Raw genomic sequence first — 27,966 nt, 5'->3', positions numbered from 1 at the left:
TATAACCATCACATCTTTCTCCAGAAATAATGGTTTGAATTATTGCTGGTTCCTCAATCCAATTCCAGCCAGATTAAAAACAGATCAAACATTCTAAAAGGATCTGCAGCCTTGGAATAAGAACTTTATTTCCATTCTCTTTTTTTCCGGACTCTGACGCTGACCTCATCATGGTTGCCTGGCCTCCAGCAAGAAGCATCTCATTTGGTATTATTGGCTCATGTGCATGCCGAAGCAAAGCTTCCGCAGAAGGTAATGTAATTGGGACTGCACAGAGGTGATCACCACTTTGTGAGAAACCCTGCTGATTTAACTGGGTCTTACTGCAATATCCTACTTGTCTTCATTTAGCTGGCTTGAAAAGAAAGAGATGAAGGAAGATAGAGTTGTCTATTTACTGTATAGAGCTATTGGGTTCAGTACCCCACATATTTTCAGTTGGAAATAACTGAGAATAATTTGCCCCCAGATAACTTGAGATGGGTGGATGAAACCCACAGGGTCAATAATTGTAGTTAATGAAATATCTAAGCAAATATTTCCATTTTTAATTAAGTGTATTACGTAGCCACATAGGAAAAAGAGTGAGTCTTAATAAAATTACTTTCAGTAAAATATCATTCTGGAAGAGAATTTGAAATGAAACTAATGTATAGGATGTCAATCACTGAGGTAAATGTCACTCATCTCAAAGCACTTGAAAATATTTTTGACAAATTCTGTCAAGATAACTAAGCCTACATTTAGCGAGAATGATTGTATTGATAATTACAGATGCAAGAGTCAAGAGCTAATTGATCACTTCACGAAGAGCTGAATATTAACTATATACTTGCTCATAGGGACAATAAGAACTTCATTGTTCATTTTAGGTGTGTTCACAGCAATACTTACAAGTATTTTAATCTATATCTGTGTGTGTACATCTGTCTATTGGAGCGAAGTGTGTTCCGGTGTAATGCATAGTTTATTCGATAGTTCTTTCTATTCAAAGTCAATCATATTATTGAACGATTATTTAATAACATGTGGTTTCTTCCACTTAGTGGGAATAGACACTATTGTGGCATCTGTCGTGGTAGACTGCTGATGTAACAATTCTTCCTTGTGGAGTAACTCAGATGTGTTGAGAGAAGCACTCAGCATGACTCTAGCATTTCAAAATAGATTTGAGTTGACTGCGTACATTTATTTAGCGTCCTAGGCAATCCTAGCTCTCCTCAGAGATCTAAGACACCATCTGATTCTCTGGCATGTCCCTCGTTTATTTGTGGCTGTTGTTGACTTTTTTTCAATTTACCCTAAAAATTTCAACATAAATTATACTATACATGTAGGTGTATTGTTATGCTTATTTTATTTAAGACCAATCAAAATGTACTAAATTATTTATTTAGAGCTTATCTTACAAATGAGGTGAGTGAAACAACATGCTCTAAATGACTTAACTTTTAAAATGTCTACATGTACATGTTTGCCTGTGGGTGCATATGTGGGTGTGTGTACACATGCATGTGGAGCCTTAGAGGGCAGCTTTGGTTATCATCCTAGGAAGGTCATGAGCCTTTGAGATGTGGTCTCTCAGCCTATAGCTAACTAATTCATCAAGAGTGAATGGCAAAGAAGCCCCAGAAATCCTGTTAACTATTTTTCCTTGGTGCTGGTATTACACATGGTACCACCATGGCTTGCATTTTTGCAAGAATTCTGAGATCCAACACAGGTCTTCTTGCTCACAAGGCAAAGGCTTTGCCAACTGAGCTACATCTCAGCTCTTAGTTTTTTATTGTCAAACAAGGTTATTTTAAACATAGAAATGCTTAATTGTAAATTCCCTTCTAAAAGGGCAATTATAAATCCTAATTTTATGTTCTGTAACCTTCAATACATTTATTAACAATTGTTAATTGAGATCAGCCTTGGTAATCTCAGTTCCCTGTCCTCTATCACATTCACAAAGATGAGGAATCATAAAGGCTCCTATAAACTGTAAAACAAATAAGAGAAAAATAAGCTGAAGGTGATTAATGGATCTACAACCCATTCCTATTTGTATTTTAGATGAAACTGGCTGGCCATCTTGGTTTGCTTCCTTTTTCAAATCTTTCAAAGACAGAGAACTCCCCAAAGAAAGAGACAGGTTGATTATACCAAGTTGTGGACTCTCAGCCTGTACATCATAAATCATTTTAACTTGCCTGACTCCCCGAGTCTTCTGAATCCTTCTTCACTATACTAGGTATTTTTGCTTCATTTCTTTGGTACAATATCATTTGATCGTGGCTTCACGGGGTCAAGAAAGATATTATGATCAGCTTCAGGTATTTTTACTGAAATGTTAACTCCTGAATTATGGTAGAGTATGTCCATGAATTCTGCCATGGCCAGGTTTGATACATTGCACACACACACACACACACACACACACACACACACACACACACCACACTCATTCACACAGAGGCACAGGGGATGCAGGAGGGAAAGGGAGAGGAGTTGGCAGGAGTAGAGGAGGAAAGATAGAACTAAAACCTTCTAAAACAGCTCCTATCCAGATGCATCTTGGTTCTAGCTGACATATACTACCAGGTTATGAATTCAGTTTTCTGTGTAGCCTCTATGAAAACAAGGCTTATGCATTCTCATGATATATTGGGCTACAAAATGGCCTCCCTATGGTCATAAAAGCAGGAGGTGGCAATAAAGACAAAACAAGATTTAGCTTAAATGTGTCTACTCTCAGTAAAGCCCTCTTCTGGTCTCTAGGTAGAAATGCGAGTTTTGTATAGCAGGAGACAGGTGGAGACTGGGAATCAAAGCCTCTTGTCTTTCTTTGTAAGCCTGAAGCTACTTCAACAAGAACTTTGGCATTGCCATGGAATCTACTGTACTTTACACATTGAAGGTTTTTCAGAATGTTTTACCCTTTCAGTTCTTTTGCATCTGTGAAGGTTGGAGGGCAACATACGAGACTCAGTTTGCTCCTTCAATCATGTGAGTTCCTTCCTTCTACCACACTGGATTCCAGGGATAGAACTCAGGTCATCAAGATTGGTGGCAAGTGCCTTTACCCACAGAGCCATCTCACTGGCCCAGATATACCCTTTGAAAGGCAGGTGACAGGCCTGGAAAGATGGCTGAGTGATTAAGAGTACCTTCTGCTCTTCCAGAGGACTCAAATTTGGTATCAGTACCTATGGCAGTGTCTCACTGACAGTCTATACCTCCTGCTACAAGGGACATAACACCTCTGGCCTCTTCCAGGGCCACCCACACTCAATGCACACAGCTATATGCAGAAATGCACACCAACACATAACTAAAATAAAAGAAGGAAATTCTGAAATAAATTTTAAAAAGCTGCTTTATCAAATGCTATGGGGAAAATAGAATATCCACACATAGAAGACTAAAACCATATCCATAACTATCACCCCACACAAAATAAGTTCACAGAGGGTGGAAGACCTCTAATGTGAGACCTGAACCTTTGAAACTGCCAGAGGAAATGACAGGGGAACATTTGAAGACATGGGCTAGGCTAGGACTTGCTGAAAAGGATTTTATTAGCACAAGAAATAAGCCCAAGAATTGACAATGGGATCACTTGAAATTCAAAAGCTCCTGTGTAGCAAAGGAACAATAACTGTGATGAAGAGTCTGACTATAGAACAGTAGCAAGTCCTTGCTAATTGTCCATCAAATGGGATAATATTTTTCTAGGAGAAGGAACTGCAAACATCTCATACCTAAAAAGCAAACCTTCCAGCCCATAAGTAGACTGATGCACTGAGCTGACAGTTCTCAAAAGAACTACAAATGGCCAGTGTGTGCTTAGAAAACAACTGAACATCCCGAGCCATCAGGGAAATGCACATTAACACTGATTTGAGATTCCACCTTGTTCCAATAACAAGATGCTACTGACAAGTGAACAGCCCAGAGGGTGAGGAAGGGAGACCCTTATTTACCACTGGTGGGAGTGTGAACTGGTGTCACCATGACAGGCATCAGTGTGGAGAATTGTCAGACGTTATATCTGATTGTAGAGCCAAGGATGTTACGACTTCACACATAGTTGGCATCCATGTTTGTAACTCTATTTCTGGTAGCCTAGATGCCCACCAGCAGATTCCCAGATAAAGAAAAGCATGGTGTAGACACACAATGGGGTTTTATTCAGCTGTGATTAAAAATGAGACTAGGACACCTGCATGGAAATGGATAGAACTCTAAGTTGTTAAGCAAAGGAACATGGACACAGAAAGATAAATACCACATATTCTCTCTTATATGCAGCAGATCTCTCTCTCTCTCTCTCTCTCTCTGTGTGTGTGTGTGTGTGTGTGTGTGTGTGTGAGAGAGAGAGAGAGAGAGAGAGAGAGAGAGAGAGAGTGAGTTTAAGTCATAAAACTAAAAATGGGACCATGAGAAAAAAATGTTAAGGTAAGGAAGAAAGGGAGATAGAACTAGAATAATATGATATAGAAGTGGAATGGGGTCCACTAAGGGGAGGAAAGGTGTGAGTGAGAGGTGGAGTGGGCACAGGATAAAGATAAACAGAAGCAAAATATAAATTAAAAATCCATCATGAGACTTTTTATGCATGGTAACTTAAGGAAATAAAAACAATAAAGCCATGAAAGTGACAAGGAAAACAAAGACAAAAACTAAGGACACAGTGGGATATGCGATGAAGTATTATTCAGCAATGAAAAACAAACAAAATCTGGACAACTAGAGGAAAGTGGGTGGAACTTAAAATCATGACGGTAAGAATGTTAGTACAGACTCCGAAAGACCAATTTCCTGATTTCTCTCAAACGCAGAATCTGGATCTAAGTGTGTGTGAGTGAGTGTGTGTGTGTGTGTGTGTGTGTGTGTGTGTGTGTGTGTTGAAAGTTAAAAGAGGACAATGAGAGAAGCAGAAGAGAACATAAGTCTGGAAGAACAAAGGAAATCATGTGACATGAATGTAGAAGCAGGAGTGTTTGAGAGTAGGAATGGACCAGCAAAGGAGGAAAGAGCTAAGAGTGGGCGCAGAGAGTAGAGGGTGAAGAAGCTGAGAGTAGAGGATAAAGAAGCCAAGAGTAGAGGGATGAAGAAGGACGAAGCACTATAGCATGTGCACAAGAAACCTTCCTGTGGTTTGCTAACAAAAATTAAACAAACAAATATCAAAACCTAACACCCACAGCTTGGTCTTTCGTGTGTTGTTCTTTGAGGGTCCAGGAGAGTCTCACTCACACTGCACCTGAGGCTTCTCACAGTGTTTGAATGGACAGTTCAATGTCCTACAATTCTTACCCCTTTACACAGATACTTTGTTACACAGATACCAGTGTAACACCAACGATGGATATATAGCAAGACTTTTTCCGGCCTCCAAAGGACAGGATCCAGTTTCTGAGTCAACCCAGCCACTGTATGCTAGGGGTTACTATGACTGCACTCCCCTGTAGCAACCACCAGAGGTATGGTCACCAATATTCTTCTGTGGATGACTAACCCTGAGCTTATTAAAATCCTTCTGGAGGATGCTCATCTTATAAATCCCTTGAAGGAAAATTGTCTTCACCCAGGAACGTTAGAAAGCCAAAGCAACAGCTCAAGGAAAAAATTAGTGTTAGGATGGTACAGGTTTGATTTGGTTCATACAAGCTACTGTCCAGGAAGTCCCAGGGCAGAGCCCAGGGATTTGCACTCGCCAAAAGCATTGCAAAGAGGGTCAGCGCCTCCATCCTGTTTTGTCTGGAAGGGTCAGTACCTTAATCCTGCCTTGGGTGGGTCAAGTTTCAACTCTGGAGTAGCTAATTCTCTCAGTTACTTCACATTCAGAATGGACGCCAAACTGCTTAGGTATCCGGGAGTGAGATGACTCACTCAAGGCCAAGTCAGCCATATGTTGAGCTGAGAACGAAGTCTCAAAGAAAGCAGAATATTCCAGGATATCGAAAAAGAGAAACAGACAATGTTTTCCAAAAAGTAGCCCTTTTTTTTTCTGTCCATTCACCCGCCCTTTCATGCCTACTTATCAGGAAAGATAATGCCCCAAAATGTGGGTTCTTTAGGTTGTTTGTGTGAAAAATTAGAAGCATAAATCATCATAATTCATGCCCATTGGACCTTGAACTTTGATAGCACAGTACATAGATGTGAATAAAAGAAGCAGGACGGCTTATGATTTTCAGCTATATATGAAGTATTGATATGTGAATTGCTAGTGCCGCCTTAACTTCAAGGATCACCTGACTCGAGCAACAGCAAAGTGAAGAAAAGACAATACAGATAGAAATGTTGGAACCAGTTAGACTAGGCTCTTTGATGGAGAAACCAGTCTACCCCCACTCAGGCATAGCATCTTTATTATTTATCATATAAAAATTCAACAGGAAGATGAGTTATTGTGTCAGCTGCACAAGAAGGTGGCAGGCAATATTACAGACAGATATACAACGAGGCTGAGATTGTATGTACAGATGAACAGGAAGGCAGGTTTAGCTAATCTTGGTAAGAGCATGCTCTGTAAAAGGCAGTCTTCAGGCTATAAACACTGGGGTGTGGGGAGTGTAAATATATATTTGGTGTTTGTTTCCTTCCTACACAGTCAATGTTTTCTCACAGACATGAGAAGGGCTTTGTCATCTTTCTGAGCCTCACCTAGGGGAGAATTTGGCACTCCAGTGACACTGAGCCATTTGTCCTTGACATGGTTGTGCCCATGTCAAACAATACACATTCATTCAGGACTTTGCTTGGTCCCTACAGTGGATAACAAAATCAAGTAAAATTTGATATGTTTTAGTCAGACTTCCTTTAAAGCATAATTTTCAAACACAGCATCTGTCTCTTGAATGGCTTCATCCATTTCCATCAAAGCATAGAGCTGTTTCCTCCATCATAGCATATAGCCCTGACCAAGGAGCTTAGCAGATCCCAGATAGTCTAAGTACATATCTTCATGCAGCCTGTGAGCTGATACAGTTACCCATGCCCAAGTTAACCTTTTTTTTTTGATGATTTAAATTACAAATCAATCACAATTGACCCTAGCACATTTAACATTCCTAAGAACCAAGGTATTGGTGAGTATCACAACATACATGCATATATACATACATAATATATACATGCATATGTATATACATAATACTATATGTTATATATCATATATGTCACATATATCATATATACATATATGCATATATATGATGGGCATATTAGTGCATATATACATATTTGTATTCATGTAACTATGGACATTTAATTCCAGTACATATCGGACTTTTAACCCAGCAGCAACTGACATGGAACACAGTTTATATAAACTGAATTTCTACTAAACAATCATGATGTCATTAGTAGGCACACTGCTCCCCAAAGCAATGCATTCTGGAAGCACGGTGGGTGACTCATTGCTGCCCCTTTTTAATTTTACAAGCATAAAGGGATTAATATCTCTAATTTACTACATTTTAAATCCACAAAACATAGCCATGTGAGTATGAAACACTAATGGAATTATTTGTTTTCTTTATTTATGACTACAAGCACAATGATTTAAAAACGCCTTGAACAGAATCACAGTTCAACTCTCTGTGAGTATGGCTCCCCTCCATATACACACTGCCTCTTTCAAAATCTGCTGTACATTTTTACTGTGTTTAATGAGGATTAACATGATCATAGGACATTCTCTTTTGGGGTCATTCGATTGCTTTTATTTTTATAAAGCCAACTACAACAAGTAGGAATAAGTAAGGATAACATACCAGGTACAGTTGCGCACACCTTTAATCCCAGTGCTTGGGAGGCAGAGGCAGATTATCACTGTGAGTTCAAGGCCAGCTCAGTCTGCATAGTGAGTTCTCGGACAGCCAGGGCTACTTGAGAAATTGTATCTTGAAAAATGAAACAAAACAACAACAACAACAACAACAACAACAAGGGATAGGTATCAATTTAGATTGATGTCATTTAAATAATATGCCCTGTGAGTAAATTTCTTTCTATTTTCCACACAGCACCTACATGGTGATTAAAGAGTCAGTGTGCCTCATATACCACACTGTTTAAGACTTTACTCCAATCTTGAAGTAGTCTTCCCTTTAACCCACACCCACATCTTCCATCTAACTTTTGCTCACTGTGGAATAATGATGGGAGGAATAATTTTAAAATTTATCGCCAGTGGTGGTGGCACACCCCGGTAGGATTTGCAGAAGGAGGCAGAGGCAGGAGGATCATGAGTTCGAGTCCAGCCTGGGCTACACATTAAGCCAGGCATGGTGGCGCACGCCTTTAAGCCCAGCACTTGAGAGGCAGAGGCAGAGGCAGGCGGATTTCTGAGTTCCTGGCCAGCCTGTTCTACTAAGTGAGTTCCAGGACATCCAGGGCTATACAGGGAAACCCTGTCTCGAAAAAACAAAATAAATAAATAAATAAATAAATAAATAAATAAATAAATAAATAAAATTTAGCTCAGAGGGAGACCCTGTCTCGAAAAACCAAAATTAATTAATTAATTAATTAATTAATATAATAAAATAAAATTTAGCTCAGAGAAATACCTTGGTCACCTCGAGGTTCGATCCTTTGCTATCTTGCTGATACCTCAACTACCATACAATCTTTATGAGTGGTTTATATATTCAGGTTAATTACTCCTATTGCTACAGGTTTTAATATCCTTTCCTCTGAAGTGATGAGTTTTGAATTATGCTAAGTCACTCCCATATCAGTTTGATATGTGTAATTTCTACATTCTAATCGCATTTTGTCATGGAGAACAACTAAGTTAAAACAAACAAACAAACAAACAAAAAAACCCTTCCAGTAAATATATCTAGGATGTGTGTTGTTAACCATGTCCAGTCAGTAAACTGCTTTGACAACCCAGTTTATGGCTTCTGCCCAATGACAATATTGAATTATAGATATATATTTAATATGGTTATTACTTTAAACAACAAGATCTAGTGGAAGATAAGTAACTACTATAATTCCTAAGACATACTATAAGCCAGATTTTGAGATAGCTGCAGTACAATAAGGTGGCAGAAATCACAGGGGAACAAATATGGCTGTGGTTGTCCATAAGAGTGGGTAACAGAAACGTGTGGTCTGATAGGCTGGGGCATGCCTGAAATCCTTAGCCTTGAGGAATGAAAGGCAGAAAGATTGGAAATCCAAGATTATCCTCACATACAATATATATTCTTGTCCAGCCTGGGCTATGTACAAGAGAAAAAGATTGATGGTGGGGAGAGGAGGAGAGGGAAGGAAGCTATAGTGACATTTTGGATATTTATATTCTTAGAAATAAAATTAAGATTCATGATCTTAAAAAGGGATGAGTCCTAGACAGTTGTAAAATTACCATTAACTATGTTATACTCCAGGGTTTTGTTTGTTTGTTTTTTGTGTGTGTGTGTGTGTGTTTTTTTTTTTTTACTTCAAACTCCCAAATATATTGTGAACTTAGTAAAACACTTGCTGAAATTTAGTATTTTTTCAGCTCAGATTTGTTTTCTAACACTTCACAGGCTTTTTCAATGAGGAGAAGGTATTCAATTTCATCTATTAAACTTCAGAGGGAGAACAGTCTGTGGAAGACCCCCTGCCTTCTAAAACCCTCCCATTTGTAGGTGTTAAGGTGTTTAGGAAGAATATATTTGATATATAACTGCTGATTTATACAAATTATAGTAGACATGTGCTCGAGGAACTAGATTAAACTCTGTTCATTAAATATGGGTAGAGGATTCACATTCCTATATTAACATCAGTGTCACCAGAAAATTACAGGCACACCTAACATGACTGTGCAGATTTTAAAAAAGCAATTCAAACAGGCAGGTGCTGTTTCTCTTTTAGTCTATAGTCTGTAGTTTGAAGTTGCAAAAGTCTTTTATCTATAGCCTCCTTTTTCTGGGTATTCTCAGTGTTGCCTTCTAAGCAATTAGATTACATCATAAAAACAATTTAATTTATATTTGGAAAATATCAGCACCCTATCAGACAGCGTGGTAGCATTCCTCAGCCCTTGAACCATGGAGACATGTTTCCTCTGAACATCCATCCATCAAATCACCTCCATGTGTCAACTCAAGGAGCTGTAATGTTTGTATGGACAGGAGATTCTATAAAAATCAACACCCATAAGACAGTTTCATGGCTCTTGTTTTTATGTGAAATGGAAATTTTAATTTAAATGCATACTGGAGAAGCATGCATTTATCGAATACACAGGATATATAGTACGAATCTGTTTAGCTTAACGTCTGCTCTGAGAGGATGCAGGCAGAGGTGAACTCTGCAAGCACACAGGCTAGACTTGGTATTTTAATCTTGGTATATTATAGCAAGAGTGGAGAGCAGACCCTGGGAGAGATGCTGCAGGAACTGGAGGGAGGGAGAGAAGGATACAAGATGGGTGCCCAAGAGAGCTTCAACATCTGCAGAGCATCACCTAGGGAAAGGATGAAGTAAGTGCTAACAGTGACCCATATGCTAATTATGTTGGCAGGGATTCAAGCATCATATTATACCTCATAATGCATCCAAATGCTGTAGGATAGCTTGGAAAGTAATGACATATTACACCAGGGCCTAGTTCCCAACCATCATGTCCTCTTGAGTCAGCTGCTTTTTATCAACAATATTTTTTTTTACTTTCTTTTTTTTCCATTTTTTATTAGGTATTTAGTTCATTTACATTTCCAATGCTATACCAAAAGTCCCCCATAGCCACCCACCCCCACTCCCCTACCCACCCACTCCCCTTTTTTGGCCCTGGCGTTCCCCTGTACTGGGGCATATAAAGTTTGCGTGTCCAATGGGCCTCTCTTTCCAGTGATGGCCGCCTAGGCCATCTTTTGATACATATGCAGCTAGAGTCAAGAGCTCCGGGGTACTGGTTAGTTCATAATGTTGTTCCACCTATAGGGTTGCAGATCCCTTCAGCTCTTGGGTACTTTCTCTAGCTCCTCCATTGGGAGCCCTGTGATCCATCCAATAGCTGACTGTGAGCATCCACTTCTGTGTTTGCTAGATAGGGGACTAATATCCAATATATATAAAGAACTCAAGAAGGTGGACTCTAGAAAATCAAATAACCCCATTAAAAAATGGGGCTCAGAGCTGAACAAAGAATTCTCACCTGAGGAATACAGAATGGCTGAGAAGCACCTGAAAAAATGTTCAACATACTTAATCATCAGGGAAATGCAAATCAAAACAACCCCGAGATTCCACCTCACACCAGTCAGAATGGCTAAGATCAAAAATTCAGGTGACAGCAGATGCTGGCGAGGATGTGGAGAAAGAGGAACACTCCTCCATTGTTGGTGGGATTGCAAGCTTATACAACCACTCTGGAAATCAGTCTGGCGGTTCCTCAGAAAATTGGACATAGTACTACCGGTGGATCCCTAAATACCTCTCCTGTGCATATATCCAGAAGATGTTCCAACCAGTAAGAAGGACACCTGCTCCACTATGTTCATAGCAGCCTTATTTATAATAGCCACAAGCTGGAAAGAACCCAGATGCCCCTCAACAGAGGAATGGATACAGAAAATGTGGTACATCTACACAATGGAGTACTACTCAGCTATTAAAAAGAATGAATTTATGAAATTCCTAGCCAAATGGATGGACCTGGAGGACATCATCCTGAGTGAGGTAACACATTCACAAAGGAACTCACACAATATGTACTCACTGATAAGTGGATATTAGCCCAAAACCTAGGATATCCAAGATATAAGATACAATTTCCTAAACACATGAAACTCAAGAAAAATGAAGACTGAAGTGTGGACACTATGCCCCTCCTTAGAAGTGGGAACAAAACACCCTTGGAAGGAGGTACAGAGACAAAGTTTGGAGCTGAGATAAAAAGATGGACCGTGTAGAGACTGCCATATCCGGGGATCCATCCCATAATCAGCTTCCAAATGCTGACACCATTGCATACACTAGCAAGATTATGCTGAAAGGACCCTGATATAGCTGTCTCTTGTCAGAGTATGCCTGGGCCTAGCAAACATAGAAGTGGATGCTCACAGTCGGCTATTGGATGGATCACATGGCCCCCAATGAAGGAGCTAGAGAAAGTACCCAAGAAGCTAAAGGTATCAACAATATTTTTAAAAACATATTAAGTAAAGGTTTATGTAATGTCTAAGGTAATTGACTCCAAATTTCCATTTGTAAGTTTACAAAGATGAAATTGACGGGGTATCTGCTTGAAATATCTCTTTTCCTCTAAACATAACCAAACACATTTTCTAATTATATTTTTTAAAGATTTATTTATTTATTTATTTATTTATATCTTAAGTGTGTTTTGCCTGCATGTGTGTCTATGCACCACACACATGCAGTGCACACAGAGGCCAGAAGAGGGTGTTAGGACTCCTTGTTAGCTGTCATGTTCCCGCTGGGAGCTGAACCCTAGCAAAAGTAGCAAGTGCTTTTAACTGCTGAGCTATCTCTCCAGCTCCTCAGGTTAAAGAAACAATATGAACTAACCAGTACCCCCCCCCCCCGGAGCTCGTGGCTCTAGCTGCATATGTATCAGAAGATGGCCTAGTCGGCCATCATTGGAAAGAGAGGCCCATTGGTCTTGCAAACTTTATATGCCCCAGTATAGGGGAACACCAGGGCCAAGAAGTGGGAGTGGGTGAGTAGGGGAGTGGGGGGGGAGGGTATGGGGGACTTTTGGGATAGCATTGGAAATGTAAATGAAGAAAATACCTAATAAAAATAAATAAATAAATAAGCAAGCAAGCAAGCAAGAAATCACTGTGTAGAACAGGCTGGCCCAAAACAAAACTCACAGAGATTTCTTCCTACCTCTGTCTTTCAAGTGCTATGAAAGGTGTGCACTACCAAAAGAAAAAAAAAAAAGAAACACTATCTTACTATTATTTCTTGGTGCAGAGATACATTTTTTTCCAACAAAGACGACCTAAGAGATAAGAGGTTTATAGTAGTTCACATTTTAACCCATAGTCCATTATGGTAGGGAAGTCTCTGTAGCAGGAGCTTGAAGAAGCTGGTCATATGATATCCATAGCCAGAGAGGTCAGCTTGGTTTCTCCACTCTACTTAATTTAGATTGCATTTATAATTCATGTACCAGTGGTGTGTGGTGATGGTGGTGGTAGGGGTGGTGTGTGTGTATGTGTGGGCATGCAACACAGTCTGTGTTTGAAGCCTTTAGTTGGGACACTATCATTATCTAAGATAACTATATATCTATTTATCTATTGACTGGCTTTGTAGTTAATGTAAAATCAACCCCTCCCCACCCCCCATGTGTGGTTGTGTTTGTAGCTGCACCTGCTATACTGGGAGAGTGTGGAATGTTTGGAAGATAGGGCTTAGTGGAATTAGAAAGGAGAGAAAGGCATCTCTCTAACTCTCTCTCCCTCCCACCTTTCCCCTCCCCTCTCTCCCTCTCCTCTTTCTCTCTCTGCATGACTTCTGTCTGTCATGAAATAAAGAAAAAACACTCCTTCTCCCTACACTTCTGCCACCAGGATGTTCTTTCCAAGCGCACAGAGCCAAGCAACCACAGCTATGCCATCTGAGACAACTCACCCTCTTCCCTTGCTATTATATCAGGCATTTTGGTCTCTGATGAAAATAGTAGCCTACAAGTTATCCATAAATGTAACACGGCAGAGGATTTTGGCTGTGTGTTTACTACTGGATCACTAGTTTTCAGTACTAGCCGATCATTGCCCTTTAGATCATCATTCCTCAATAAATAGTGAGAGCAGCCCTCTCCCTGCCCCAGCAGGGACTTCCTCTTCTCTCAATAGCATCAACAACATACCTTGATAAGTCAGGGGCAAACAGGGTGAGAGGTTGCACACTGAGGAACCCTATCTCTTTCAGGTGAGAGCTTTTCCTAAGTAACCTTAGGCTACTGAATTCAGAATTGTAGATGCTACAATTGACTTTTTTTTTTTTTGCCTTATGTATAGATGTTAGGAATCTATAAAAATGTATCTCACCTGTAACTGCCCAGTAACAAACAGAGAACAAAATAAAAGTACCAATTCCAAGCAAGCTCATTAATTTTTTTTAAGAAATAAATAATTAAAACCAATGGGCAAAATGGCTACCATTAACTTCCCGGCTAAACCTGAAATGAAGTTGTGGGGTTTCACCATTGATCACAGCCTCCTTCCAAACAGGAACTACAAGGCTGTAATTATTCTGAGAGGACAAGTTTCAAACAGCTTCTCCTGCCAATACAGCCGATTGAGGTGATAGATAGCTTCATGACTCGAAAGGGCTTCAGGGCATCAATAAGTCTTTTGCCTGAATCTGTCCCACGGCTGATGAAGTTTCACACTTCCTCAAGATCTCAATTTAGGCACCAAATCCTGTTGGCAGGGCTCCCTAATATGTCTATGATTATGGGGTGCAGAATGGCATCCTGTCGATATGTACATAGACATAACTCACGCTCATATTCTCTTCTCAAACTTGTCTCTGCTTGCAAGCTTAATTCACTCTGCAGTCAATAAAACAGGTGGATTTTTAGAACGCCATGTGCTGACTTCTCCCAAATAAATGTTTGATCCACAGAAGGGGAATTCCTCTAGGAAAATGACATTAACATCAGCAGCAAGTGGCCGTGTCAGGATAAAGGCCCTAGTCTAAGGGGATGCAATAACTTTCTGCCTGTCCAGAACCCACACATCCACCCTTTGGCTACATGTCCTTCTTTCTCAAATATGGACTAATGACTATCAGAAATAGCAACACAAATAATTATAGCTATCAAGGACTTTCACAAGCTGTTTGGAGTTTTCTTTTTTCTTGTCAATTAAAAAAAAAAAAATCCAACTTGCTGACCAAAAAAGGTTGCTGAATGGACCTTCTTAGAAGCTCATTTATCTTCCATTTCCTTTGGAGTCTTCAGTGTATTGCTAACATTCATTTGGAGCAAAGGAATGCGTATGCTTCTTTCTTATATTCTTCCATTTCAAGTCTTAAAGGCTCCCCTCCCCCACCCCATCTGATAGTCACCCTCCTCAATAACGATGTGATTTCTCGGTTATAATACGGGTTCTGTCTCCCTCATCCCACCCCAGTAACTGCAAGCACATTGAAATCCTAGTTACATATTGCTTTCAGTAACCGGGAGCTGCTGGGCTAGAAGGTTTTTAGCTTTACTATTGTTGCCTGGGATTACGCCATGAATGCCAGACCATCTGTCAGGGAACTGCTGCCAAGAGTGGATATTTATCTGGCTTCTCTGTCAATTTAAGAGGACTTAGCAAGTTGGCCACCTGCCAGCAGCTACAGAACCAACCTTCAGAGGGATGACTGCCGAGAAAATGACTGGAATGGTACAATTTTCATCTCCCTTTTCATTTATCCAATTTCTGCACATCTGCACATAATGAAAGGGAAGACGAGGCAACCCCCTCTGCACCTCCACACCCATTCATAGTGACTCTCCCTTTCCATCACTTTCTTCCTGTCCTAAGCCTATCTATCCATCAAGGTCCAGCAGAAATCAAAACCCACAGCAGAACCACAGTATCCCTTCTACCTTTTGGGCTCCTCCTGCCCACTGGCTTCAAACATTTATTAAGTATCTACTGCACATGAGATAGCTATCGCCAGGTACCTAGCAAACCTTGCAGATCTCCCAGACAGGAATGCAAAGGTAACTATAATTCACAAATCTTTTGCCAAGCGTCTGGCCTATCGTATCCATGAAAACTCATTGCAAAAAAAAAAAAAAAAAAAAAAACTGGCATGAGGAAGCAAGTTTATAATCAAATATAGGGTTGGGAGAACACTCGCAAGAAGTATTTACTGAGTTTTCCAATGAGGTGAGAGTGTAGATATAAAACAACCAGATGCTAGAGTTTAAGGTCCAGCCCTGTAGTCAGACAAACCCCATTTCAATTCAGAAAAGTTCTCAGTAGGAGGTGGGGGTAACATTTCTGAGGGAATAATTTGAAATATATACACATTTGTCATAAGTGGGTTGCCTATTTTTTTTCATTTCTTTTGAACATTAATAGAAAAGCAAGTTTAAAAAAAAAAGTTTTCCTGATCCAGGAAAACTGCATTGGAAATGTAAATGAAGAAAATACCTAATTAAAAAAATTAATTCAAAAAAAAGTTTTCCAATTGTGTCATATTTAGTCTACAAAAGTCCCCTATTAGAGACAATTTCTATTTCTGTGGCTGCAGTTACCCATGATCAACTGTGTGAAAAAAATATATATATCAATTAGTCCAGAGACAAACAATGCATAGGTTTTAAATGACCTATCATTTTGAGTATCATAATGATATCCTTCTTATGGTGTCCAACTCTAGGATGAGAAACACCTCTTTGCCCAGTGTGTACACACTGTAACACTACCAGCCCACTGACTAACTGAAGTCATCTTGGTTATCAGACCAGCTGTCCTGAGATCAGAGTGCTTATGTTCAAGCAACCCTTATTTTATTAAGTAGTGGTTCAAAATTGCAAGAATATTGATGCTAGAAATGTTTTATAGTCTATTTTATAATTATTCTGTTTTATTATTAACTTATTGCTATCAATCTTTTTACATGATATGTCTGTAAGTTAAACTTGATCTTACTATTTATGTGCCAGAAAACCATAGTACACACACACACACACACACACACACATGCTTTAATAAAATATTGTACATGGTTTCTGTAATATACAAATGTTCATTGGGCATATCCTACCACAGATGAAAAATAGATTATTGTCTTTAATTTTTATGGAAAGACTTTGGATATAAACTGAAACTATAAATTTGGTAGATTATCTTAGATACAAGGAAATATTTTAGAAGACAAGACTAATAAGATATGGCATTTTATGATAGTAGAAGAGCTTTCCAATGCCTTCTGGAAACATCTACTTAAACTGAAAACGGGCCACTTCTTTCAGGGATTACACTAATGTATTTAAAGAGAAACATGGGAGAAATCAGACCTGTCCCTCCTAGGCAGGGGTTGTGAGAAATTGTAATGGGCACTCCAGAGTCAAGCTAACTTACAGTCCTGACACTCAGAGAGAGCCGCTGTTCCTGGCTTTGCTTGAAGGCCACAAGGTCCCTCTGGGGAGGGTGGTTATGGCTGGTAAGAACATGCCATGGGCACGTGAGGGAAGAGAGTTAATTAACATGGACTTTTATACTCTGACAATATGGACTCTCCCAGGGAATTTAATTAAAAAAAAAAAAAAAGGACAACTAGTGAATACATTCCATTCCAAGAATTTTCAGTTTATTGCTCAACAAAACAGCTTCAGTTTAGGACTTGTGAAAACATTTCCAAAAGCTTTAGATCTCAAGAGACCTTCCCTCATGAATGATGGAATATTGGTGGACCCTGACTCCTGCAAATGCCGCAATGAAGACAAGGTGATTTCCAGACCCAGTAGAAAGAAGACATGGGAAAAAAAATGATCTCCAAAGTAGATACAAAAGGAGCAGATTCCCCAGCATATCAAACTGTGGGGACAAATCGGGATACATAAAAACTACAAATGACAAAGGGTCATGCCTACAGAAGTCACCAAGGACCTTCAGACAACAGGGATAAAATATCACACAAAGTGATAACCAAGCAAGGAACACACACACACACACACACACACACACACAAAACACCGGGGAGCTGCAGACCAAGAGCAGAACAAAGTGACAGTCACTAGGAACATTCACACACACACAAAGGTCGATTCTGAAAGGATCAAGGAACACTGTTAGACGCTCAAAGCCAGACCCTCACTGGTAGAAATGCAGGGAAGTCCTTCGTCAGACTTCAGAATAGAAATGAATTTCAAAGATGGCCAGAAAAGTCACCCAAATATTATCTAGTATTTACACTGATACATTTAATAATACATTCTTTTAGACCTGCTAAACTCTATATGCTTGTTCCATATATAGCCAATAAAATAAACTGAGTCAACATAAAAACAACAACAAAAGGAAAACCAAAATGCACAGACTTAAAGACAATTCATTCCACTGCTTATTTGCATATCAGAAATATTAAATAAATGCTTTACTACAGTTTAGGTTCCCAGGGACAAAGGTCATTTCGTGTTAAGACATGTTTACCTGCGTTTATATCTTACAAGTTTAAGTTTTATTATGTGGCTTGTGCGTGTGTTCATGTTTCTGCTCACACAGAAGTGCTTTTGGAGGCCAGAGGTTGACATTAAGCATCTTTCTGAAATACTACTCTGCACCTTCTGTTTCAAGACACATCTCTGAATGAGCCTAGAGATCAGGGTTTGGCTAGGCTGGCTTTACAGCTAGCCCCAGGGATTCAACTGCCTTCACCTCTTCAACACTGAGGCTAAAGTAACATTCTATAGCACACAGCTTCTCATGTGCATGTGAGAGATCCGAACTCCACTCTTCATGCTTGTACATGAGGTGCTTTCCCAATAGAGCCATCTCCACGGCTCAGAAATTCCTATAAACATCAATAAAGGTAATTTTATACCAGTGACCCCATTAGTTTGTCCCCAACAGTGGAGAGAGCTTGGAATTCTGTAATTGAGAGTTGAGTTTAGTTTTTGCAGAAAGCACCCACACATAGTTTGATAAAAAAGCAAACATGGCTCCGTGTCACAAGATGATAAGGCATTTAAAACTGCCTAAAACTGTCATGTGGTATTTGTTAATGAGAATCACAGTATCTCTCTCCAGAGCAGAGAAAATGATTAACAAAAACAGAAGTGCAGTAGAGACATCACCAGATGGGAAAGGACACACACCTATGTCACAAAGCATTAACCCAGGTATTTCTAATAGCAAAAACTCCAAGAACTTTCCATAAAATAGTTTAACAAGTTTCATTTAATTTTGCCACATCCTCTAGCCCCATCACTTTCTACCTAACTCTACTCAAGTTGTCTGCATGATTTTTATTATTCCATAATTATCCCATAATTACTGAGACTTCAGGATTTCAGTATTCTAAGAGCCCCATGTGATGATGTGACATTAATTAGAGCTGTCCTCCTGCCTGCAACGCTTCATGGAAAAAAATGTCTATGGGGGCTCAAAAAGGATTTAGATCAATAAGGCTTTCTAAATCCTTATTTAGATTGTTGACATAACTTTCTGACTGTTCCTACCCCCAATCAATTCTTCAAAAGACAGCCACCCAAAGTCAGTGTTCACACTCCATTTAATCTCCATTCAAAGTGCAGACCGTGGACTGGTAGCTTATGGATCCTTGAGATCTGTTGGGGGGACATATGCTCAGGACCAATTCCAGCAGGCCTTTATCAGAAGTAGCTTCAACATTCCCTATGATTTTGTTTGTTGGTTGAAATCGCCAATTCTGGCCCTCAACAACCTGCCCTAGAGATTTCTCAGGCTATTGACCACATACATCTCCATATCTCAGAATTTCCTATGTACTAATGACTCCATTAGGTTATATATTTGAAGTTTCTGTACTCGCTTGTTAATCTTAATTTTACAGATAGTGATGGGTACCATGGTGGATTGATGGGAGGCTCCTACATTGGAATGATTAGTCTCCATTTTGTGGAATTGTTTGGGAAAGATTTGGAGTTGTGGCCTTGTTGGAGGAGGCGTCCTTAAGGTTTTGAAAGGCTGGCATCATCCTGTGTGCTTCTCTGCTTTGAGATGTTCATTCTCAGCCATTCCTGCTCTGCTCTCCTGGACTCGAACTCTCTGGAACTGGGACCCCATTACAGGCTTCCTTTTACAAGTTGCCTTGGCTGTGGTGTTTTTATCACAGCAATAGAAAAGTAAGTAACTAAACAAGGAACAAAACAGACTATGAGGATAAATGAATTCATCTCCCCATGATTCTATACCTGTATCTCAGCTTCTCATAAGCTCATACTCTCTGAAAGCTTTTACTATAATTCCTATCAAATTATTTCCCTTCTACAGCTCACTCTGACATCCATCAACAGCCGGTTCAGATTTTCAGTGTGCTTATTAGATACGTCCAGCTAGACAGAGCCACAACAATTACAAAGCAGCTATAGCTAATCACCTCCTCCCTTTACGATGCTCTAAATAATAAGATCGAGCACACCTACTAAAGAGATTTCCACGTGGATTTACTAATTAGATTCACCTGATAAATACGGTTGCAACAACATATTAGATTGCCCCCACCCAAAACCATCCAGCTCTTTGAAATAAGATATTTCCTATGTATTCTATGTTCTATCTCAGCATACTTTTTTGAAATTGCACTTTGTTATTTATTTTATTGTTTTGTGCTGTGAACTTATGTTTATGTACTACATATATATCTATATCTATATATATCTATATATATATATCACACAATAAACACACATACACACACACACGAGTTTGCAAGGATACAAAGGCCAGAGGTGGATGTCAAGTGCTCCCTCTCTCATTCTGCCTTATTCCCTTAAGACAGGGTCTCTCACAAAGCCAGAAGTCTCTCATTTTGACTACACTGACTGACCAGTAAGCTCCCAGGATCCACTTGTCTCTGCCTTCTGATGCTGGAGGTAAGTCACATGTATGTGTAGCTATGCCCCGATATTTGCTGGATGCTTAGGTATTTAATCTCAGGTTCTCATGGTTTTAAATTGTTCTCATCCACTCAGCCATCTCTCCCTCTCCCTTGAAAATGCATTTCAATGTTTTTGGCTGTGTAGGACCCTTGTATTGGCAGCCTAACAAATATATAGATTTAGCAATGGACTAAAAAAGTCAAAGGACCTCTAAATTTTAATGTATGTTACTGGGAAATCTAATTTTCCAAATTACTTTGGAAGCAATAATTGAAGCTTGGGCCTTAATTACAACAAAATATATAAATAAATATTTTTGCTACTTTGCAGCCATGCAAGCATATTCATATCCCTAGGTGGAAAGTTTTGTTTACATTCATATTATTGCTACTTGTGTTTAATTCCCAGAGACTGGGGAAACCTGATATATTTTACAGCTGGGAAGAGACTCAATCGGATTGAACATTAGCCCACTCAGCGCACTTAGGCATCCACTCTTGAATTTCAAAGGAGCTAAAATTATGCTTGAAGTGAAAGCTGAATGCTACATTATCTCTTTTATTCCACTTTGAAAACATATAGGAAGCGGAAGAGTGAAGGAGAAGAGCCAGACTGTATCTCCGTCCCTGGAAAAGAGAGACACTCTCCCTGCCCATAGCCCATAGCACAAGCCAGGTGTGAAAGAGTTTGGTAGGTTACATTAGAAATTTTAAATTGAAAGTTGTCATTGATTGAAAAAAAAAAAAGAGAAAGAAATCCATTGGCACTTTCTCTAAGATGGTATGATACTGTGCTAAGGAGCAGATATTTTAAAACCATATTTCAAACGTCTTCCTTTCCCTGAGATAAATGCTGAAATGACTTCTTTGCCAGTAAGTGTAATATACTACATCAGAAAAGGATCCTGGGAAACCTGGCCTGGTTCCTGGCTTACTGAGGAACCTGGATGAACCCCGGCCAAGCTCCCACATGGGGACTCTGTCTCCCTGACTCCTAGAAGTTACCTGCTCCCCTGGCCTTCTGCCTTTCTGGCTGCTGTTTCTCACAGTGTCCAGTTCCCGCAGGTGACCATCCTTACCAGTTTTCCTCCAGCCTATCAAGCAAGGGAAGGAAGAGTATTCAAGCCCTTGACTCAAGTTCATTGTCTACCAGTGCCAGTGGCTGGTTCAACTTTGTTGGGGATGCTCACAAGCCAGGCAGATGCTCCTGGCTTAGGGGGGTATTGCGGGCATATGGAAATACACAACTGGAATGACTCATTTTCCTTAACTTCTGAGAATGACGACATGCATGCAGAGGTTGGTGAGCAGGGTCACAGCTTTTTTTGTGTCCTGTGAACAGACGGATTTGGAAACTGCTTTTTTTTTTTCCAAAGGTAATTTTGGAATGTATGCTTTGATTGGAGTAAAACAGTCCACGTTCTCCTTTATAAGATGAAATCTGCGTGGAAATTGTTTGTCTATGTATAGCTCCAGAGAGCTCACTGTTTAGAATGACAGTGTACCCACTGAAATACGAAGAAAACTGCTCGGTGCCTTTTACAGCTGCTTGATGACTCTTTGCTAATTGCACAGCATCACAGATTGAAGGAAAAGGAGGTTTATCTTGGACCAAAGTTTTAGAAGTCCAGGGTGGGGGCTTGCTCTGCTGAAGGCACACCTTGCTTGCTGAGGCCTAAGGCTCTGCAGGGTTTTCCCATCCTGGGACTAAGGAAGCATGCATGTGTGTATACCCCCTCTATCTCTCTCCCTTATCTTTCTCAGTTTTATCATGTGTGTACTGTATGTGCATTCAGGCGCACATGGGCAGAGGATACATGGCATTCACTTTAGGGTTTTTGTTTTGTTGTTGGCGGGGGGGGGGGTTGTTTTTGTTTGTGTAAGGATGGGTGCTTTCCTGTATAAAATCCTGTGTTACATGATTGCCCAAGGAGGCCAAAAGAGGGCATTTGATTCCCTGGAAGTGGAGCTACAAATGGTTGTAAGCTGTAGTGTAAGTGCTAGGAATTGAACCTGGGTCCTCTGGAAGAGCAGTATATGCTTTTCCCCACTAAGAAATCCCTCTAGGCACTCCATTTTCATTTTGAAACAGGGCCACTCATTGGTCTGGAGCATGGCTAGGCTGGATGTCCAGGAAACACCTGTCCACACCTCTCCAGGGCTTGGATTATACACCCAGGACCACCAAGCCCAGCTTTGCTCATTAACTCAGGTCCTCCCTTTTTAAGGCAAAGACTTTGCCAATTGAGCAATCTCTCCTCTAGTCCATGCCACCTCTTCGAGATAGGCACTAATATTCAAACATGAAGGCTCTGCTCTGAGGGCTGTGTATTCCCCAATCTCACTCCAAAGACCACACCTCTAAGCCTCTTGGTTAGATTAATTCTACCTTCTTTATATTTCACAATATGGGTCCAACCTGAACAGCAGGTATAAGATATCAGCCTAGTATAAACCACTGTATAAGGATAGCTGTGGTCCAAGACAGTAGACAGCAGGCATGGCTGGGGCTCACATAGTGAGACTACCTGAAGAGATAAATAGCTATTTGTCAGAGGTCTCTTTAAGAACAGGCTCAGAAATCCCAGAGCTCTGCTGTCGTCAGAATTGAATCATGTCTATATTATTGTGTAAATCCTGGCAAAATGAAATTAGCAGCGACAGAAGGATAAAAAGCCAGGAGACTGGAGTGTGCAAACTATTTAAAATGGGCACATCAAGGGAGACGCTAAGAGTTTACTGAAGAAGAGGGAGGAAGGGCAGGAACTGACTTCAGCTGAACTGAGCTGTGTTAGAACTGCTGGTCTGTAGGGGAAGCTTTCTCCTCCTGGAGAATTCTGTAGGTTGGTAAGCATTGCTCGTTTCCTGGCTTTCATAACCGATATGGTTGTGTCCAGTGTGAACATTAAACAAACTGAGTGTGAGGTAAATGCACACTCTGTCTGGGCTCTGCAGCTTCTCTGTACATTGTCAAGTAGCTCGTGACTGCAGTATAATTTCATACTGGTAACAGGACAGAACCCGGAGCAAGATGAATACATATGCAGCACTAATCTAGATTCCTGTCTATAAATCTAAAATTAGTGCAAGTCTAGTGCATTTAAAAACCATTTCTCACAGGGACCCATCTTTTTTGTATTTGCCAATTAAATATAAACTCCTCTGAGACCCTGCATTGCTCTTCTGGAAGGTAGTTGATTTTGTTCTAGAAGTTGCTACTGGTATGTATATGAATGAGTACACACTCTCCTGTGGCCTCTCAGGTCTCTTGATGAGGGAAATTGCATGCTAATTACCAATAAAATGGATTTATTGTATATGTGTTTATACTCTTTAGCCATCAAAGTAAGTGAAAGAAAATTACTGATGAACATAGCATGCATCATGAATTGTTTATTGCCTGTGTTATTGTGGTTAAATTGATGATGCCTGAGAACATTTTAGCATATACATATGTATGTATATATGTTTATATATGTATATTTATATTTATATATATATATGATATATCATATATGTGATATTTATATATATATATGTATATATACACACACACACACATACACTTAACTCACTTAAAACATATTTCAATACTCTTCAAAATAAAATTCCAGACACTGAGTAATTGGCTTTCATTAAGGTTTGCTTAATTAAATACTTGTTAAGTTTGTTATTAGTGATCACTAAGTGAATCTATAAAGGAACTTGTAAGGATGTGGAACTTGCCATGTAATGGGTTCTCTATTCATGGTTATTACCACTGCAAGGAGCAGGGGATGATAGATAGGCTGCATTTTGCTTAATGTTTGCTTTGAGGTATTTTATTGTTCTAAATAGGTAGTAAATGTCCATTTAAAAAGAAAAGCAATCGTCAGCAAGCTGCATAAAAAATAACTGGAGGACTGTCTATATTTCTCCCAGTTTTAATCAAGTAAGCGAAAGCAATCATCTTCAATCAAGCTGTGCGGCAGCATCACTACTGAGTGGAGCCAAGCTGACTCCTGTGTAAACCACAGCAGGGCACAGAGAAGCAGGCCCTGAGAACCAGTGCATAGAAGCAACTTGCAAACTCGCAGCCAAAAGAGCCCTTCCTTCCTTATTCCTTCCTTCCTTCCTTCCTTCCTTCCTTCCTTCCTTCCTTCCTTCCTTCCATCCCCCTCTCTCTTTCTACCAGTTCCATTTTGCCCAGATTTCTTTCTCCAACTCTATATCTCTCCCAAATTCAAGCTGATTTCAAGTCACATGTTTTCAACTTGAACAGAATGGTTATAGAAGGTTGTGCATACCCAATACAATATCTGCATCTATACTGAAAACCTCACTTTGTTTTAGTTTGAAAACACTACTCAGGTGATGCCCAAATTGTACCCTTTGAAAACCTAAATTCAAAAAAAAAATCTTTAAAATATAAATACTATTTCTCAAGCTTATACTAATGTATTTGACTGGATCTATGCTCTGAATGTCTTCTACACTCACTGGACAACCATAGGCATGTTTTTATAGCAGAAAACAAGCAACCAACTTTCAATTCTACAGAATGGCAGGGCAAGCAACCAACTTTCAATTCTACAGAATGGCAGGGCATAATACTGAGCAGAGAAAGACAAATGCTACTGGCAGCCTTCTCTTCTAAAGCATTGAAAAACTTGGTAGAGATACACACATTTCACTGAGAAAATGCCAGAACTAGATAATTAGAGAATTGAGTTAAAATATGAGGGCTGTAACTGAAAAACATGGTCCCCACTACAAAAGCTTTCCTCTGTTTCCTTGTTTACAATACAAGTAACATCAGGTTGATTTTCTCTAAGGAGGAGTATTATATAAGACTGAGAAGGCTTCACTGATTTCTTCTTTATTTTTATCAATCCAATTGGAACCAGGTTATCTGTTTTGTTAATAAATGGTGCCGAGGGCCTGTGAGATGGTTCGGCAGGTACAGGAGCCTTCTGTTTAAGCCTGGGAACCAGAGGTGAAGCTGAAGAACACGTGCACAGGTAGAGGAGACCAACTCTGCAAACTTACCCCACAATCTCCACGTGTGTCATGGTACACACGTTCATGTGCACATATCCAATAACAATGTGATATTTAAAAATAAACAGCACTGTGTTTAAATATTACTAAATATTACTTTTAAATCTCATCAAGGGCCTGGATAATTGATAATCTTCTCAGCATCTTCCCTGCTCATGAGCTATTTCAGCAGAAACTGATACTGCTATTGCAAGTGTACAGAAAACAACTCATCAGGTCATTGATCAACCACTGTCTAGTCAATTGACTCTGCTGAGTGATGGTCTCCATCAGTTTCCAAGCTGGTGCTGAGACTGAAGGAGAAATATAAAGAAACAGCTCTTCTGATCCCCTGGGGCTCTGTGGCATGGATGGGCAGCAAAGGGCTGGAAGGCAAATGCTTTTGACAAGAGAATTTCAGTTAGAAGGAGATGGCAGGAAAGGCTTGGCAGAAAAAGTGATGTCCAAACAATAGGAATGAGTTAGCCAATGCGTTGGAGAAAAGGATTTACTCTGGAATAAAGTAAAAGCAAACTCACGCCAACAGAGCAAGAGGAAAACAAGCACCACAGAGCTCACAGACGTTTTGTGAAAAGATGGGTGTCAGCCTTATATGAGACTATGGCCCGATGATGTCTCTTAATCAACTAATCACTAAAATGGAAACCCTCGATAGAGAAATATGCTACCATTAAACGAACTCTCTAAAAATCAGAATAAATGAAATTAAATACATGATGGTGCTTCTTACATCACAAAATGGCTTTTGCATCTTAAGAGAGAGGAGAATTTGCCAAAGAAGCAGAGTGGATGGTGTGTGAAGGTCACGGGTGACACAGTGAGAGGCATCCTGATGCCATAGATGAGTTAAAAGCTTTTTTTTTTTTCCTGTGCACTATCCAAGTATTTTAGTTAGGGTTTCTTCCATTGCTGCAATGAGAAGACTATGGGTGAGGGGAAAGGCAAATTGGGGAGAAAAGTGGTTATTCAGCTTACACTTGAAGATTATAATGCATCATTGGAGAAGGTCAGGACAGGAACTCAAGCAGGGCTGGAACCTGGAGGCAGGAGCTGACGCAAAGGCCATGAAGAGGTGCTCCTTACTGGCCTGCTTCCCTTAGCTTGCTCAGCCTGCTTTCTTATAGAACTCAAGACTACCAGCCCAGGAATGGCCCCACCCACAATGGGCTGGGCCCTCCTCCACTGATCACTAAGAAAATGCCTTACAGCTGGATCTCATGGAGGCATTTCCTCAACTGAGGCTCCTTCCTCTCTCATGACTAGATTGTGTCAAGTTGACAAAAGCATTACACCAAGCTTTGGGTAGGAATTTCCTGGGCAGCAAGTAGCATGATATACTTAAAAGATATCTTTTTAAAAGCTGCATCATTTGACTGATGGATTGACAGAAGTGGAGAGGGCCTGGTTTGATGTCAATGTTTGACATCCGGGTTTATGGTACTCGTATTCCATCATAAAGAAAATACTGGACCACACAACACAGAAAAAAAAAAACTGTAGAAGCATGCATTATTTAGGTGAGACTCAGATGAACATGAAAGATGAAATTAATATTTACAAAGACCCAGTAGTAGGTCTACAGTATGCATTAAAGTAGATAGTCACACCTGCTGCCTGGTCCTCTGCAATGCTTTGGAAAAAGCATGGTTTAGCATTTAACCACCCTGGCTGTAAAAAGGGAGTTAACTCTCTCCTATGATTAGACTGATTTCTACTAGACAATGAATTTGTCACTCACACTAGAACAGAAATAAATAGGTGTTGGCCACTCCCTTTTGGAGATGTGACTTGATGAAATGTTCACACCATGCTGGGATAGGAGGAAAGTGGGGTAAAACAAGGCAGAAATTTTGATTGCATGGGGGGGGGGATTTAGGAGGTATGATTATTGATAGCCATTTGAATCCCATTTCCTGTACTTTTTAATTTTTTTATTTCAAAAATATTTCTATAATTTTGTCCGGACTGTTGTAGTTTCACCATTATCGTGTTTGATGAATGAAGGGGAGATCTGGGACATAGCTAGAAATAGGTGGTTATAGAAGAACAGAGATGATCTCTTTGGCTTAGATTAGTTTGGACATTAAGTAAAATGGACCAATGTAGACCAGTTAGGTGAAATAAATGACAAGGAAGAGTATGTGCTGGTGTGACACCCTTCCTTAAGGGCCTCCCAAAGAGCTGGAAAGAAGACAGTCCATTTAAAACATCTAATGTCTTCTAGTTTGGAGATAAGAGCTCAACCTATTTTTAGTTGTATGTTGAAGGAACAGCTAGCACCTGGCACTGCTCTGAATTGGTCTGAGGTCTGTCCCACTTTTATAGACCTCAGAGAGAGATTCCACATTGTTTCCCATT

General features: G+C 39.9%; 1 long non-coding RNA gene across 2 annotated transcripts; it reads left to right on the top strand.

The window, feature by feature from the left end:
- Gm45904 lies at positions 1 to 26,566 on the top strand. Of its 2 annotated transcripts, none has more exons than XR_003947598.1 (4): positions 1 to 252; positions 20,470 to 20,563; positions 21,152 to 21,259; positions 24,490 to 26,566. It is a non-coding gene; the product is annotated as a predicted gene 45904 (long non-coding RNA). The 2 variants fall into 2 exon arrangements; XR_003947597.1 differs by having other exon boundaries at positions 20,466 to 20,563.
- Positions 26,567 to 27,966: the final 1,400 nt, after the last annotated feature.

This window comes from Mus musculus, chromosome 8, assembly GCF_000001635.26.
Source record: "Mus musculus strain C57BL/6J chromosome 8, GRCm38.p6 C57BL/6J".
In the NCBI taxonomy this organism is placed as follows: Eukaryota; Metazoa; Chordata; class Mammalia; order Rodentia; family Muridae; genus Mus; species Mus musculus.
This window is presented reverse-complemented; position numbering and strand designations above follow the sequence as displayed.